The sequence below is a fragment of the Vicia villosa genome, linkage group LG4, assembly GCF_029867415.1.
Source record: "Vicia villosa cultivar HV-30 ecotype Madison, WI linkage group LG4, Vvil1.0, whole genome shotgun sequence".
NCBI classification, from domain to species: domain Eukaryota; kingdom Viridiplantae; phylum Streptophyta; class Magnoliopsida; order Fabales; family Fabaceae; genus Vicia; species Vicia villosa.
Genome location: NC_081183.1, coordinates 48,383,623 through 48,401,442, shown reverse-complemented (window position 1 = coordinate 48,401,442; position 17,820 = coordinate 48,383,623). Strand labels below are relative to the sequence as shown.

Here is a 17,820-nt window from a genome sequence, read left to right as displayed (position 1 = left end):
AATAATGTGTTAGCTTTCTAAATAAATTAAAATCAAAGTTAAACTAAAAATAATTAATTTTTCAATTTAAAATCAAAATTTTTTAGTCCACCGTGTCTCATTGTAATTTAAATTTACTTGGTATATGTAAATATAAAGATTTTTAATGTATATTATTGTACTTCTAATAATTCTTAATAATTCTCATACAGCTCTTTTAAAAAATATATATGGTAACTCCTAATAAATTCTAATAATATATATTTTAAATGTCTTCATTCTTCCACAGCTTGTGTTCCTGTGTTTTAGATTTTGTAGTAATTTGAGTTTCTACCATGTCCTTAACAACAGACACTTATTTTCTTTGGTTTTAGAGTCAATAATCATTCTTTCCAGATTACCTTTGAAACCAACAAGGCCTCTAGGCCTAAGTTTCAAATATTGGAATTTACGCTTTTCCAAACAGGGCACCATTCACAGATTTACTTGTCCCCACACCCATCATCAAAATGGGTCTGTAGAGAGAAAACATAGGCATGTGGTTGAAACTGGCCTGACCTTGCTAGCTCATGCATCCCTACATCTAAAGTATTGGGATCATGCTTTCTTGGCTGCTACTTTCCTTATCAATAGGATGCCTACTACTGTGTTAGGAATGAACTCACCTTTCAAGGCTTTGTTCAAATCTGAACCTGATTACAAGTTCCTTAAAAATTTTGGGTGTGCTTGTTATCCACACCTTAGGCCTTACAGTTCCTCCAAATTCTCCTATCACACTAAGGAATGCTTATTCTGAGGTTACTCCACTCAACACAAGGGCTACAAATGCCTTGCAGCTGATGGAAGGCTTTTTATTTCAAAAGATGTCTTGTTTAATGAAACAAAGTATCCTTATTCTGACCTTTTTCCAGTTCAGACTTCAACATCTAGTTCTTCTTCCAACTGCCAAGTACCAGTTCCCTTCAGTTTCCCATATTCATCTACACCTTCAAGTACTTCTCCTCTCACTTCAGCTGCTGTTTCCTCTCCTTCTTCCTCACTGGCAGCCTCTGTTTCTGAACACCTTCCCTCTTCTTCACCTCATTCTGATGCTTCTCCTACTGCAGCATCTTTTCCAATCAATTCTCCTTCTCCATCACCATCTTCCTCTCCTCCTAATTCACCATTGGTTCCTAATCTTCCTGTGAACACTCACCCTATGGTTACTAGGGCTAAGGATGGAATTGTGCAACCTAGACTTCACCCTACTCTTCTCCTCACTGAACTGGAACCATCCTCTTACAAGGTTGCCCTTAAAAATCCCCATTGGCTGGCAGCAATGCAAGATGAACACAATGCTTTACTCAAAAATCAGACCTGGACCCTTACTAGGCTACCTCCCAATAGAAGAGCAATTGGTTGCAAATGGGTGTTTAGAATCAAGCAAAATCCTGATGGCTCACTTCAAAAGTACAAGGCTAGACTAGTAGCCAAGGGCTTCCATCAAGTTCATGGATTTGATTTTCAGGAGACTTTTTCTCCTGTAGTGAAACCTGTCACAGTGAGGACTGTTCTTACATTGGCTGTCTCTAGAAAATGGAAACTCATTCAATTGGATGTCAAAAATGCCTTCTTGAATGGCATTCTTACAGAGGAGGTTTACATGCAGTAGCCTCCTGGTTTTCAGGATTCTGACCCTACTCTTGTATGCAAACTTCATAAAGCCATTTATGGCTTAATGCAGGCTCCTAGGGCCTGGTTTGAAAGGCTCACTGCTGCATTACACAGTTTTGGATTTGTCACCAGTAGGTGTGATCCATCCTTATTCACCTTGAATACCCCCACTTATTCTATCTACATGCTAGTCTATGTAGATGATATAATAGTTACAGGAGATTCTCCCTCTCACATTCAGCAGCTAGTTAACAAACTCAATGACCAATTTTCCCTCAAACAGTTAGGACTCTTGAACTATTTTCTAGGCATTGAGGTGACTCATCTCTCAGGTGGATCACTCTTCCTCTCTCAGTCCAAAAACATCAAAGATCTCCTTGCCAAGACCAGTATGAGTGAGGCTAAGAGCTTACCTACTCCTATGGTTTCAAATCTGAAACTGACCAAAATGGGGACTGATTATTTACCTGATCCTACCTACTATAGATCTGTAGTAGGGGCTCTTCAATATGCCACTATTACCAGACCTGAAATCAGCTTTGCAGTGAATAAAGCCTGCCAGTTCCTATCTCAACCTATGCAAAGTCATTGGGTTGCTGTCAAGAGGATTTTGAGGTACCTTAGAGGTACCCTTCATCATGGTCTTCACTTTATGCCAGCTGCTTCTCATCATCCTATCTCCATCACTGCCTTTTCTGATGCTGATTGGGGGTCAGATCCTGATGATAGGAAGTCTACATCAGGCCCCAATCTGATTTCCTGGTGGTCCAAGAAGCAGACTCTAGTCGCCAGGTCAAGCACAGAGGCTGAGTACAGAAGTTTAGCCAGTACTGCCTCTGAGGTTCTTTGGATTCAATCCCTCTTGGCTGAACTACATGTGCCTACTGCTACTCCTCTTCTCTACTGTGATAATCTCAGCACTGTATCCTTAGCTCACAATCCTGTGCTTCATGCCAAGACTAAGCACATGGAACTTGATATCTTTTTCCTTAGAGAAAAAGTCCTAAATAAGACATTTTCTGTGAAGCATATTTCAGCTGAATTCAAAAGTGCATATATCCTCACTAAACCGTTGTCTGCTCAAAGGTTCTTAATTCTAAGGGATTATCTCAAAGTTCTTGACAAAGCATATCTCTCACAAAGACCTCTCAGAAATGGCAGCACCATTTGAAAGGGAAATATTAGAGTATATAGTATTTTATAGAGTTAGATTAAGAGATACAATGTAATAGTCTGCTGGTAGTGAGCTGGCAGTGACACCTGTCGCTGCAGCCACATATATATACCTCATCCTGTAACTGACTCAGTTAGAGTTTCATTACCAAGATTATAACAAACTCTCTTTCTCACTATTTCTCTCTGCATTTCTCTTTTTCTAATACAGCTCATGTTCACACCAGTCAACTCATCCGGAGTTTAGAACTACCAAAACAACAGGTTGCCAAAGAACCTGAGCTTTACCAGTGTGATCCAATCATAGTACAACACCAAGGATCAAAATGCGGAGGTCTAACCTAAGCACAAAACTTAAATAGGACAAGAAATGGAAACACTTTTTCTTCCGGAATAAATCAATCTACCAGTTTGAAGAATTTCCTCGAAAATAAAAATGGTGTTCTTCAGCAGCAATGCCATTTCCTTGACATATCTTTGTCTCAGGAATCTCCGACACCTGCAAAATATGTTCCTCAATCGCAAGTAAGCTTATGAATACTTTTGGTAATGATGTCTCTCCTTGTCCCCTCATCATTATGCTCTCTGATGATTATATTATATTTTGTACTCTGCAGAGTTTCAACTTATTGTCCTTGTCGGCTGAATGTAACAGGTTGAAGGTTGATGATTGTTTAATTAAAGGTGGAAGTAGGTTGGGACCATTCTCAAAATCACAAGTTCCTTATTTTTGGTCTATACAACAACAACAACACGGACTCATGGCAATACCTTCAACTTCAAATCAATATACACCCACTTCTTACCTTGATCAGCTTCCTACTGCAGGACCACGAGTTTTAATTGTTTTAACCATAGACTCCTACGATGTTGTGTTAGTGAACTTCATAGTGATTTATATTATTGTTCAAACATGAATGAGGCAGGTAAAGTTTGTTTTTTATGATAAACCTACCCCACAACACCAAAAAAGAGGGAAAATTTGTAGTTCATATAACTGTTGTAGGCTTGTAGCACCTAATATCTTACTGTGATGATAATAAGTTTTGTAACTTTGTTCCCTCATGCTTTGATTGAATGCAGGTTCGGTTGCAGGAACCTTATTATTATGGTCCAACATTGTGTGAAGATTTATTTCACACATGAATGTCTCTCCATGGAATCAAAAACACGGACTGGTTCCCTGGAAGATTTATTTCACGCAGTGGTGGTTCAAATCATATTGGTTTTTCATTTGTTAGTTTTTGTGTTGTCTGCTGCTGCAGAATTTTTGTGCAGATGCGGTGTCAAAGCGTCTGAAGCAGTCATCCTTCATTCGTCTCATCCAGCCGTGGAGTTCAAGTTTTCATCTTGTGCTTCCTACAGCATTCAACTATGGTAGTTTCAAGGAGTTTTGCGTCTGACTATTGTCAACATTATCGACCAATTTCAATTCTTAGTTAGGGGCTTGGGGGAGTTTTCAGTTGGCATGTTAATGTATTTATGCAGTTGTTTTCTTAAATTTGCTTGTGGTTGGATTTGGTTCTAGGGGTCTATTGGTTCATTGCTTGAGGCGATTCCTATCGGTTGCTTAGGTTGGTTACGTTGGATCGTATTCTCATTGGAACGGTGAGGCGGAGGGGCTGTATCTCAAGTTACTGGTGTGTTTAGGGGATTGGTGGATGTTTAGGGGAAATATATTTCATGTTTAGAGCTAGACTTTAATTTCAGGTAGCACATCTTCTGCCAGTTTTTAGTTGGCAGACTATAATTTGTTACTATTAGCACATCTTCTGCCATTTTCTATGATTAGTTTTTGTGTTCATATTTACAAATTACATTGAATTATATTTTATGATAAAAATTCAACTTCTAGAAATATGTATAGTAACTACTACTACTTTTCATTCAGGAATCTTTCTGTTCTTACAAACTATCAGAAAGTTGTATTTACTCATACTAAATGTTCAAAATCACAATTGAATTTGTTAGTTATTAAGATAAATTGTATCTCATGGAGAGACATTAATGAAAGGAAGTATATAATCAAACTTAGCACTTCTAAGAATTGATGATTTATAGTATTTATTTATTGGTTATGGTTGAGTCTTAACCATGTGATGTTTTTTTTTCATTTCAAACTATTATAAGTTCTGATTGAATGGTATTACCAATTTTTTTTCTTTCCTTCTATTCTGGTAATTAAAAATATTATGCAAAATTTGCTTACATTTAAATTGCAAATGGTATAACCAATCACTTTATATCTGTTATGCAGAAGCTAATTGGTAAGCATTCTTCTAATGAACGTGTTGGTGATGAAGCTACATAAGTAGAAAAGCTAAGTGTTGATGATGATTGATGAAGCTACATAAGGTGGAAAAGCTAACAGGGAAAAAAAATAATATAAGTGATTTTGATGTGGCTGCTTGTAAAAATGGTCTTGATGGAAGAAGCTCTTTTTATTAGAAGTGATTTTTTGTTGAATGAGTGTGACATGTTTGCTTAGAGAGATGCAGACAAACAACCACTTTTTGTTTGATTCACAAATTTAATTTATTAATCTATGATGTATCTGTAGTTATTTGTAGTTAAAAAATATATTCACTTTTCATACTTGGTGGTTTGTTATTTTAGACTCTCATTCAATTGTTCATATAGATGACATTTCATTATTATGTAATACTTACGTTCTCTCTAAAAATTATTTGTCTCAAAGTACCAATAAACTCAAGGTGTAAGAAACGGGAAAAAAAATTATATTTTCTATTATTTAAACACCCTAAAATTGACCGCAAGTATTATTTTTTCGTTAAACAATATAAATTTATTTTCTTTTATGAACTTTAGTAGAATTAAACTATTCTCAATTTTTTATGATTTCATACATCATTACATAATGTTTATTTCTAAAGATGTATAATTGATTTTAAGATGTTTGATTATTATTTTAAATATATCTTATGGTTAAATTTAAAAAAATTAATTTAAATTATCTACAAAAATAAATTTATTATTGATTCAAATATTTTTTTTAAATATTGTCAAAACAAATAAAAATATTTATATGCGAGAAAAAATCTGAGTGATTAAAATATTTGTATATATAAAAAAATAATAAACTCATTTGATTAAACAAATTTTTTTTTATGTATATTTTATAAACAAATGCGCGTAACACATCGGTACCCGTGCGAATGTACGGGTATCCGCTAGTTGCATTAATAACTTTGTAAGTAGCACAGAACTCAGACGGTAAAAGATGAATTTTCCAATTGTTTTAGACGTAGGCATAAAAGGAGTAGTAAACATGTAGGAGTATTTTCTAGAATTATCATAGCTACAACCTACAAGCATTAATATTGCCATGTGTTTTGTGGCTAGTTTGTATCCAAGTATATTAAATTTAATAAATTACAAAAGGAATTAGTTTGTTTTTCAATTTCTTTAAAACATTACAAAGAACGTGTAAAAAGCAGTTAAATACAAATCTTAATCTACTTAATATAAATCCAAAGTTGTCATGATAGCAACCTTGGACACAACTCTAATCCTAATTCTTACGTGTCATCATATTATGATCCTAATGCTTATGTGGCATCATGTTAAAATTTAGAATTTTTATCACTCTTATTTTAATTCTTCACACCAACTTCAATTCAATACCACAATTAATAATAATATTAAAATAAATAATATTAATAATATTAATAATAATATAATAATATCAAACCATCACTATTAATAATAATAATAATATAATAATAATATTAAACCATCACTATTAGGATTTAAATATTAAAAAATATGAATATTATATAATCTTTTTATTTATAATAAATAGTTATTAAAATAAATAATATTAATAATAATATAATAATATCAAACCATCACTATTAATAATAATAATATAATAATAATAATATTAAACCATCACTATTAGGATTTAAATATTAAAAAATATGAATATTATATAATCTTTTTATTTATAATAAATAGTTATTAAAATAAATAATATTAATAATAATATAATAATATCAAACCATCACTATTAATAATAATAATATAATAATAATAATATTAAACCATCACTATTAGGATTTAAATATTAAAAAATATGAATATTATATAATCTTTTTATTTATTATAAATAGTTAAGACAAATTTTTTAGCCTAAAATATTTTAATTCAATATAAAGTTATAATAACCTTTGACACTATTTAATTTAGTCTTATTTTCCCCTTATAATTGTTAAGGAAAAATTACAAAATAGATACTACTATATAAAATATCATTTAAATAATATAAATACTTATATTTCCTTATAATAAAGAAAACACATTAAAATATAAAATACATAATTCTATAAAAAAATAGTAACATTTTTATGTTTTAATTTTATTTCTAACTTTAAATATTGATCCAATTCTAATAGTAATAATGTATTTTTTTTATGTCTTATTTTCCTTTGCATTTTTGTTATGACTAAAAGAATATAGAAAACTATAAAAAAAAATTAAGTTAGCCATAATTAAATTGAAATATTGAAACATTGAAAAAAACATTATTAACATCTTTTAGTTTAAAATATTGTAATATAATATAAAATTATAATAGTCTTTGGTATACTAAATAAAATTATAATACTATTTCATTTGGTCTTATTTTCTGTCAGATTTTTATTAATGAAAGATTAAAAAAACAGTTGTTTCTATATAATATATAATTTTAGGTAATATATAGATTTAGATATTATTATAAAAAAATAATATATTTTTAAGAGTAATAACATTTTTTGATTTGAATTATTATAAATAAATATCATTTTTTTTCAATCCATAACTTCCTATCATTATTAGTTTTTTTTCCAGTTTTTAATCTCCATTAAAGATACCATAAATAATCTTTTATAGGTCCTTGTGCAATACTTATTCCTTATCGGTTACTATTTTGATAAATAAATGATAGGCTAATCTTTTTTAAAATATATAAATGTATAATATAAATGCTTTCCAAAATTAACTATTAACTTTTTTGGTTCAAAATATAAAAAGATATACTTTAATGTACATTTTTTATTATTCAATCAGTTTTTATTTAATTTAAATTATATGCATTCATTATAAATATTAAAAAAAATGATCTCCATTCTCTTTTTTTTTTCATTTCTCTTTTAAAACTTTTCTCCTTTTTTTTTTTATGAATTGACAATGCAAGCTGAATATAATTTTAGGTGATATATAGTTTTAGGAATTCTTATATGAAAGACAATATAATTCTAACAGTAATAATGTATTTTCGTTTGAATTATTATAAATTTATAGCAATTTCTTTTTTATTCCATAACTTAATACTGTTATTAGTTTTTTTTTTTAGTTTTTAATCTTTATTAAAGATATCATAAAAATATTAAATACTATTTGAACAGGTCCTTGGTGAAATACTTATTATTATTTATCCGTTACTATTTTGATAAATAATGGGTTGACTAATCAATTTTTAAAATATATAAGTGTATTAATATAATTGCGTTACAAAAATAACTATTAACTTTTTCCGTTACGAATATAAAAAAATATACTTTGAATGTTTTTTACTATCCAATTAATCTTTATTTAATTTAATTTTTATGCATTCATTATAAATACCTAAAGAAATGATCTTCAATCTCATTTTTTTTCCATTTCTCTTTTAAAAACTTTCTCTTCATTTTCCTCAATTGACAATGTTAACTATGAATTGGTCGAATATATTATTTGAATTTACATTCTCCTTCATATTGTTAAAGGAAGAATATGAAATTTATGTAATTTTGAAGGTTTTTTTCCTTCTTACTTTATATAGTTCATTTTTATTATCTCATGTATGTGATTTGAATAGTTATAATTTCATTATTTGTTGAATTTTCAGGTTGAATCACATTTTTATGGAGAAAAAAGTTAGTTGGTAAATCACATTTGATTATAATTAAAATTTGGATTGACAAAGGTTAAAAGATAATTAGACTAATATATTACATGAGTTCACTTTTCTTTTCTATAATTAATTGGAACAATAAAAAACGTATGAAATTTCTTTATTTTTACATTATGAGTCACATATTTTGTCAGACGATAAAGAGATGTTGAATCACATTTTTTATCGAAAAAAAGTGAGTTGATAAATCACTTTTGATTATAACATTGAACTTTGGAATGACAACGGCTAAGGGAGAATTAGGATAATTTATTATTTAAGTTCACTTTTATTTTTGTATAATTAATTTGAAGAATTAAAAAGGGTAAGAAATTTCAAGTCTATTCCATTTTTCGTCTTTATTTTTCATTTATCTTTTTTAATTATATATCAAATAGGAGATTTGATCAATTTTTTTTTTCAAATTAAATCACATATTTTGTCTGACGATAATGAGAGATTGAGCCACCATTAATTAAAAAATAGAATTTTTAATTTGCAAAGACTAACTTTTGATTGAATCTGTGAGGAATATTATTCTAAAGATTATAATCATGAAAACAATATATTTATAACTTTTGTTGTTCTTTTGTATAATGTTAATTTTCAATATTAATTTTATACATGTATATGAATTTTGTGAAACTTATAATTAGTTATAAGTGAATGTAATTATATTATATGATATTGCTTATAATTAATATATGTGACTATGTTTTGTATTTGGTAAAATAACCTATAATAAAATATTTTTTATAATTTTTATTGAAAATTCAAATTAAGGTAGAATAATTTTTTTATTATGGTGTATGGTAAGGTACACCATATTTTTTTTCTATTTTAAAAAATATAATTTATCTTAAAGTATTGTTTGATTTCTACATATTTTAATATAAAATTTAAAAACAATTAAATAGGTTAAAGTTTTATAATTAAAATATTCCACTTCAAATTCAAACATTAATAAAAAAATTGAACAAGTTGATCTCAATATTTTAGTGTATCTCTATCATTCTATTTTTATTTGCAAACATGTTATTCTATAATTTAATTTATGTATATAATGTTTTAACCCTTCAGTGTTATAATAATGTTTGAAACTTTCAATTAGTATTATATTTTATCATTATTATTAATATCTTTCTGCACAATTGTTAAATTTTATAATTTTAAATACTATTAAAATACATAATGAATCATATTATTTACTCTAAATTCTTACATTTAAACTAAATATCACAGTATATTATGAAAAAAAATGCAACAATTTTGTTAAGATAATTAATTAGAATATATGGTTTTTTAAATAAATTAGTTATCCGCGCATCGCGCGGGTCAGTGTCTAGTCTATTATTAATATATAAAAACAAAAGTATCTGGAAATTCCATTATAAGCCCTCTGATAAAAATACTAAAATTTTTCTTATTCTATGGGTAAAAAAGACTTTTAATAAAATAACTCAATATTATTGATTTGACATTTATGACAGGTGATGTGTCACCCTCTTAATTTTTGTTGATATTTTATATTTATTTTTATTACCAAAATACATTGTAAAACCCTAATAACTATTTAATGCGAAAGTTTAATACAAAAGTTGGAAGCCGTCATTTTTAATGGTACATGGCATGAAAGCGTTTTTTGAAAATCAAATTCACACTTACCGAAACAATCTATTGGCCTTCCATATTTCTAAACCATTTCCTTATTATATATCCACTAAACCATGCCATTTTTACTTTTCATTATATCTATTTCTCCATATCTTCCTTTCTTCTTCATATCAGTTTTTAAAGTTGTACGATTATTTAGAAAATTCTATTCTTCCATCATATGCATGTATCAATCCAACTTTTCTTTCAAAACCCTATTTTTCCAAAAATCCCAATCTTCATGTTCTATAACATTTCTCTTTCTATTCATTTTCGATTCATCCGTTCATAATTTTCTATTTGTTCATTTCAGGATTAAAAGTGTTTGTGAAAAGTGAGAGTCTGTGATGTCTGAAAAAGAAGAGATAATCAAATCTTTGTTGGAGGATTGGGTTTGGACGTTACCGAACATCATCTGGAACATGCTTTTTACCCTATTTTCTTTGTCTTTTTGGAATACTGAATATGGGTTGTTTAAGTGATGTTTTAGAAGAGTTACTTCTTCGTGTTCGAATATCATTTTCAATTTGCTGAGATAAAATAGCAGATTATGCTAAAGGTGTAGAGTTCAAGCTGGAAATTAATATGGGTTAGATATGTATCAACCCAACCATTTCAAACTCACAATATCTCATCCTCCAAACTTCAAGATTCCACTACGCAGATAAAACTTCCATCATCTTAATATGGGTTTTCAACTTATATAATTGTTTTGGATTTTCTTTGTTGTTCATGATATGATAATTTGATTCAATTATTTTATTATGTCTTATTTGTTTATTTAATTTTAAATTTGTTGCTGTTAACTGCTATGAACTTATTTAGTTTGAGTTATGCAGGGAAAATTGGTGTTCAATGGAGAGGTTAAACTGATGAAGAATGATTTAAGATGTTGACCTGCATAAATATTTCATTTGATACCTATAGCAGATGCTAATTAGATTGTTGAGCCTATAGTAAGAAATGAGGATAATCCTTCAAAAAAATTAAAGGATAACTTCAAAGTAAAGACGCATAGATGAAAGGCAACATCAGTTTAATATTTTATAGTTATCAACTATAATGTTAATTGTTTATCCTATAAACTATAAACTTAAGAAAGAAATAGTGATGTAATGTACTAACTTCTAAATTATTTCAAATGCTGATATAATGTTGTAGTCATTTTTTTAGTTGTAAAAATGTCATTATTATTCTAATATATATATTTAAATTATAAAAACAGTCCCTTATATTAAGATATTTTTGAATGTTTTAAAACAACATTGAGAAAAAACATTAAGATAACTTTGGCACTGTCAAACAGTGTGTTTTCAATGTATTTCTTTAATTTTGATGGATATTGAGTCAATTTTTGTTTTAATTTTTTTGTTGGTAAATCGAATTAACTACATAATTAAATTTAATTAATGAGATTTAATTGTGTTGAATTGTATTATAATATGTTATTTAATTAACTTTCAGTGTAGTGCTAAATGGTTATTTTAATTTTTTTCTTAATTACAATTTTATTACCAATTTTATTGTAATTTAGTATAACATATATTTTAAACATTTAAAAAAATATTTTATTTCTCTAAATTATTTATATAATTATTTTTAATTGATAAAGCCACTTTATGTGAAAAATATTATCACATGATTTAGCTTTATTTGGAGAATGAAAAATCACACAATTTTAATGCAATATTGAAATTTGTCTTTTCATTTACGTTATTAAATACTCTTTTCATTTACCAACACATTTAGAATTTTTTTTATCTCTCTTAAATGTGTTGGTTAAAAAAAGAAATTTAATTTTTTTTGTGAGTCAATTTTATCTCTCTTAAAAATTTAGTGTGAAAAAGGGTTAAATACGTTTTTAATCCTTATAAATAAATATGCGACCCTGCATTTTTAATACCTATAAAATCTATTATAATATATAAAAAGTAAAGTATATAGAAATTACATCACAAGCCCTCTGACAAAATAACTTAATCTGATCTTATTCCTTGGATAAATTAGTCTTTTTGCAAAATAAGTCACTATTATTCGTCTGGCATTTATTACGGACATTTATAACTCGATATTATATTATATTTTTATTTTTTAAAATATCGTTTTCATTTATTACGGAAATTTTATATTAAATATTTAATTTTTTAAAATTTAAATAACTATTACTCCCTCCGTTCCTTTTTAAGTGTCGTTTTAGAAGAATTTTTTTGTTCCTATTTAAGTGTCGTTTTATACCTTAATATTATAATTTGTCATTTATACCCTTATTTTCTCAATAACTCCACCTCAAATTTTTCAATTAGTTATTGGAAAAAGAGAGTTTATGATTGAATTTATTTGGAAAGAGAAAAATAAATAAGGGTATAATAGAAAAAGTAACTCAAATAATCCACTATCTTGGTTGAAGAGTTTTTTGCTAAAACGACACTTAAAAAGGAACGGAGGGAGTACACTTTAATATTGTGTGAGAAACGTATTATGCATTTGGCATTTAATAATTTGATGTGTAACTCAATTATTTTTTTCTTGCAATTTTATTTTCACGTAAAATTATATATGTAGCATATAGAAGGACTCATATTCACTATGTTCAAATGAATCATTGAAATTTTAGTGGCTCAATGAACCTTTCATTTTTCAATAAAATTTGAATTTTCACTTTTGTCAATGCATGCACATGACATAAAAAGTCATAAGGAGATGAAAAGACATCCAGGAAAGTGCATATATAGGAGATGAAAGGACATTCAGGAAAGTGCATATATTTTTATAAACAGAAATAAGTTATCAATATTTTTATAAACGGAAATAAGTATATTGTTGATACAATTGATTTATAAAAAATAAACTGTATTCTCGGTGGAAATGAAGAAGATGCAGGTGATTTTTAGGAAGTTTATTATAAATGATGTGAAAAAAAAATCATATAGAAATAATGGAAGTGTGAATAAAAATATGAGATTCTATTAAATGATATATTTTTTTATTCATTGTGCATTTCGATGTATTATTCCATATATATATATATATATATATATATATATATATATATATATATATATATATATATATATATATATATATATATATATATATATATATATATATATATATATATATATATATATATATATATATATATATATATATATATACTTTAATTATTGGAGAATGTACACAATATGATAAATATGTCTTAATTATTTAAAAATATAGTATTTCCTTAATCATTTGTGTACTAATTTTTACATAATCAGAATAAACATTGCTTTTATAACTATTTTAAAATCATTAAAATAATAAAAAAATATATTAATTATATTATTTATTATAATTTTAATAATATTCAATATAATATATTTGTTAGAAAATATGTGAAAATGATTTTTTAAGTATTAAAGAATAAAAGGAATATTTTTAATGGGAGAAAATTTATTTCTTCTAAGAATTTATCTTAATTTATATTATATAAAAACTAAAGTACTTAGAAATTACATTCCAAGCCCTTTGACAAAACAATTAAATCTGTTTTTATTTGTTTTTCCTAACTTTTAGTTGTCCTATATTAATAATATAGCATTAAAAATACAAATGACCATATCTATTAAAACTCATATTTTTTAACTTTTAAATGCAAATTCAATTCTTTTTTGATCAATGCAACTAAACTGAAAGGTCGTACGGGGAGATAGAAAGTCTTCTAATACATATTCGGGGAATCCAATTTTTTGCGCTTTCAATTCAATTTTTTTTATTCACATAAGTATTAAAGACAATTAAATGATAATTACAAGAATAATTGTCAAATTATCATTTAATATAGATTTGCGAAATTTTATTATTGAATGAAATAATTATTATTGAATTGAAAACTAAATTCCTCATAATTATTATTTATTTTTTAATTTCATAATTTTAAAAGTCAAAAAGAGTTTTTTTTTAAATGACTTTTGCTTTCATCTAACATAAAAAATACGGGTGACTTTTTTATTTTTTGTCCTATATGAATAATATAGCATTTTTGAAACATTAAAAATCGTCTTTTTAACTTTTCAATGCAAATTCAATTTTTTCCTGCTCAATGCAATTAATTTGAAAGGTATTTTAATGCAAATACGGAGAATCCAAATTTTCGAGTTTTCAATTCAATTTTTTTATTATCATAGATCTTAAATGCAATTAAATATGATAACTACAATAATTACATTTTAGATTTGTAAAATTCGTAAGTTTGACGAAAGCTGTCGTATATTTTTGGTTTGAAAAAATGGAATAATATTTAAAATATGTTTAATAAATTTTTAGAATTAACTTATTTGGATTCAATTGAGTTTTTTAACGGGTAGATGTGAAGGTATATATGAGATATCATTTATTGAATAAATGTTTGGTATATATAAAAGAACTTGAGAAAATTGAATAATATTTAAAATAGGTTTAATAAATTTTTAGAATTAACTCATCTGGATTAACGGGTAGAAGTGAACGTATCAATGAAGCATAAATTTTTTATATATATAAAGGAACTTTACAAGTCAAAACTAGATAGAAGTAATGTGAAATCCTGACCAGACCCGTGCGACAGCACGGGTTTCCTACTAGTATATATAAATGGAAGATAGTCATGATGGCAACTCTAGTCACGTGTCATCATGATAACCATTTCCTAGCCACGTGTCATCATGATAGTCCTTCTTAACAAAAACCATAATGTGTCATTTACTAAATTAACCCTATATTAAAAATCAACTACCTAACTAAGATTATAATATGCCTACTAACTCCCTTAATTGCCCTTTTGCTTTTTTTAATTTGCACTAAGATATGCCCATTTTGGTAATTTGCTAAATCAAACTTCTATTAGACCAATCAAATGTACTCATTATTCCAAGTGGCACCCTTTTCTCAATTTTGCTAAATCAAACTTCTACTATTTGTTTCTATTAACCATTGGCTTTTGCCCAATTTTCCCTCACTCTTTCTTCCTCTTTCTCGTCTCACTCTCTCTCTTTTTTCTCTTTCTCATCTACCCCCTTTCTCTCTCTATTTTCTTTTTCCTCTGCAGTCACAAGTTCTCTCTCAACATTCAAAATCCAAACCCCAATGCCTCAGTCTTCTCGTCTCCCTTTCACCGTCGAAGGTAAGACTTCTTCTTCCTTCCGTTTTTCGTAAAGTTTCGATTTTGGTCAAGTTTTAAGATTTATAACATATCATTTTTCTAATCTGTAGCATTTGTGTTGTTCATGCTGGTTGATGTTTCAAATCAAGTTTTACATTTTTGGTTTTTATAAATCAGTAAGTTTTTTGCAGTTTTGATTTTAAAGTTTTGATTTTCATATAATCTTGAGATTTTAAAGTTTTGATTTTACAAAACGATGAGATTTCTGCAGTTTTGATTTTAAAGTTTTGATTTTTATTAAGTCTTGAGATTTTTAAGTGCAGATTTTATAAATCGGTGAGATTTCTGTAGTTTTGATTTAAAAGTTTTGATTTTTATAAAGTCTTGAGATTTTGAAGTGCATATTTTATAAATTGGTGAGATTTCTGTAGTTTTGATTTTAAAGTTTTGATTTTTATAAAGCCTTGAGATTTTAAAGTTTTGGTTTTTATAAATCAGTGAGATTTATGTAGTTTATATTCAACTATTGATTCCATAAAGAAATCTGAAGCTTTGACTATTATTTGGTTCGTTGTACTTAGGTGATTTCATAACTCTGTTAAAACCGTTGTGATTGCTTAAAACAACTATCATAGTTTAAATGTTTAGAACTATTGATTCCAAAAGTTTATGTTTTTTAGTTTAAATGTTGTTTATTGGATCTTTATATATGGTTCTCTGTTGATATTTGCACCTGATGTTGAGTTTATTTCAGTAGCCTAAAAATCATCATTATGATTTAAATATGCATAGTTGATGTAACTGTCCTTATTTATTCCAACTTTTATGCTGATTTTGATTGATATAATTCTTAGGATTTTGCTATAATGGTTTTGGACTTTTGTATAGCACTTTGAAAAGAGGAAGCGGTGGCCACCTACATACAGGGTCTTGCTGCTGAATTTTATATTCACAACATCCATGATCTTGTATATTTTGCAAATGCATTAGGAGCATCATGTTTTAGTAATGAATTGGATAAATACAAAGGTATGCACTTTTATATGTTTGCGCGCATCGGTGGTTAGGTAGTGTCGGTATCTCATCTGTATATTTCTATATTGATATATACATTTGAATGAAACTTCTCTTTTTACATGTTATCATGTATGGTTCTCATGAATGGATAGTGATAAGCCAGAGATAGAAAGAAAATAGTTTTATATCAAAGATAGCATGCTTGTATTTTATGTTCAAAGTTTGGAAATTTGGCTCTGATTTTTCATTCTAATTGTTTTTCACAGAATTTTGTTGTCTGACATGGGGAAGAAGAAATGCAACATCTTAAACAAGCAACCAACTCCAAGATGTTTACCTTCAATTATTTTTCAATTCTGGTTTGCATTTCTGTCGCCGGAATGCAGCTATGGCATTTGAAGACATTTATTATTGACGAGAACTAACCAAAGATATTAACCCATAAACAAATAAAGGATTAGATTGATAGAAGAGAAAGACTTGAGATTGTCGAAGTCAAAAAGAGAGGCAAATCTTGGGTGATGGTGAAGATGATATATTAGTTATGAAACAATGTGTTTATTCTTGGTGTCAAGAATTAAAGGGTGAATCTTGTCTAATTATTTTTCAACCTCTCTTTTGAAAACTCTTGGAGGGAGAATCAAAAACATATTCTCCAAACAATGTGTTTGTTTTGTAATGATTTTTCCATTTTATGGAAAAAAAATTTATGAACCTTTCTATGGTTTATTCTGCTTGATCAATAAAAAATAAATATTAGATAAAAATGAACTGTCGTGTGGTTTATTCTTACTATCTTATTACTCTGAAGTTTGGTGCTATAATTTCTGTCATTGTTTTTTAACCAGCTACAAATCAGTTTCTGCAAAGGACACCACTTTTACACGCTGTGATTTAAACTTATTTTGAAATTGCCAATATGACACTATGCTTATAACAATAACTACTATGAATCTATGATGTCAAATATAATTACAAACTTTCTCATATCAACCAAAAACAAATATTTGTTTCATGGCATAATAAGTGTAGCTCTTTTACAACACTAACCGTAGTACGTTTTTTAAAAAAATATCCTTTGAAAATGAGATTTATGAAAAATGTAATAAAATGAGTTTGACAATTAGATTGGACTTCTCTTACTTTATTTATGCTTAAAATACCTCATTTCATGTGCAACATCATCAACACTTGTACCTTATTAATATTATATATGCCTCTGCACTCAAAGCCAGCTTGCTTATGGAACTGACTGCAACCTTAGAATTGTGTGCAGGTACTATGTTAGCAT

At 27.5% G+C, this 17,820-nt stretch overlaps 1 long non-coding RNA gene across 1 annotated transcript; it reads left to right on the top strand.

The window, feature by feature from the left end:
- Positions 1-15,330: 15,330 nt before the first annotated feature.
- On the top strand, positions 15,331-17,518 carry LOC131599144 (uncharacterized). The gene is made up of 3 exons (XR_009282589.1): positions 15,331-15,533; positions 16,367-16,541; positions 16,796-17,518. It is a non-coding gene; the product is annotated as an uncharacterized LOC131599144 (long non-coding RNA).
- Positions 17,519-17,820: the final 302 nt, after the last annotated feature.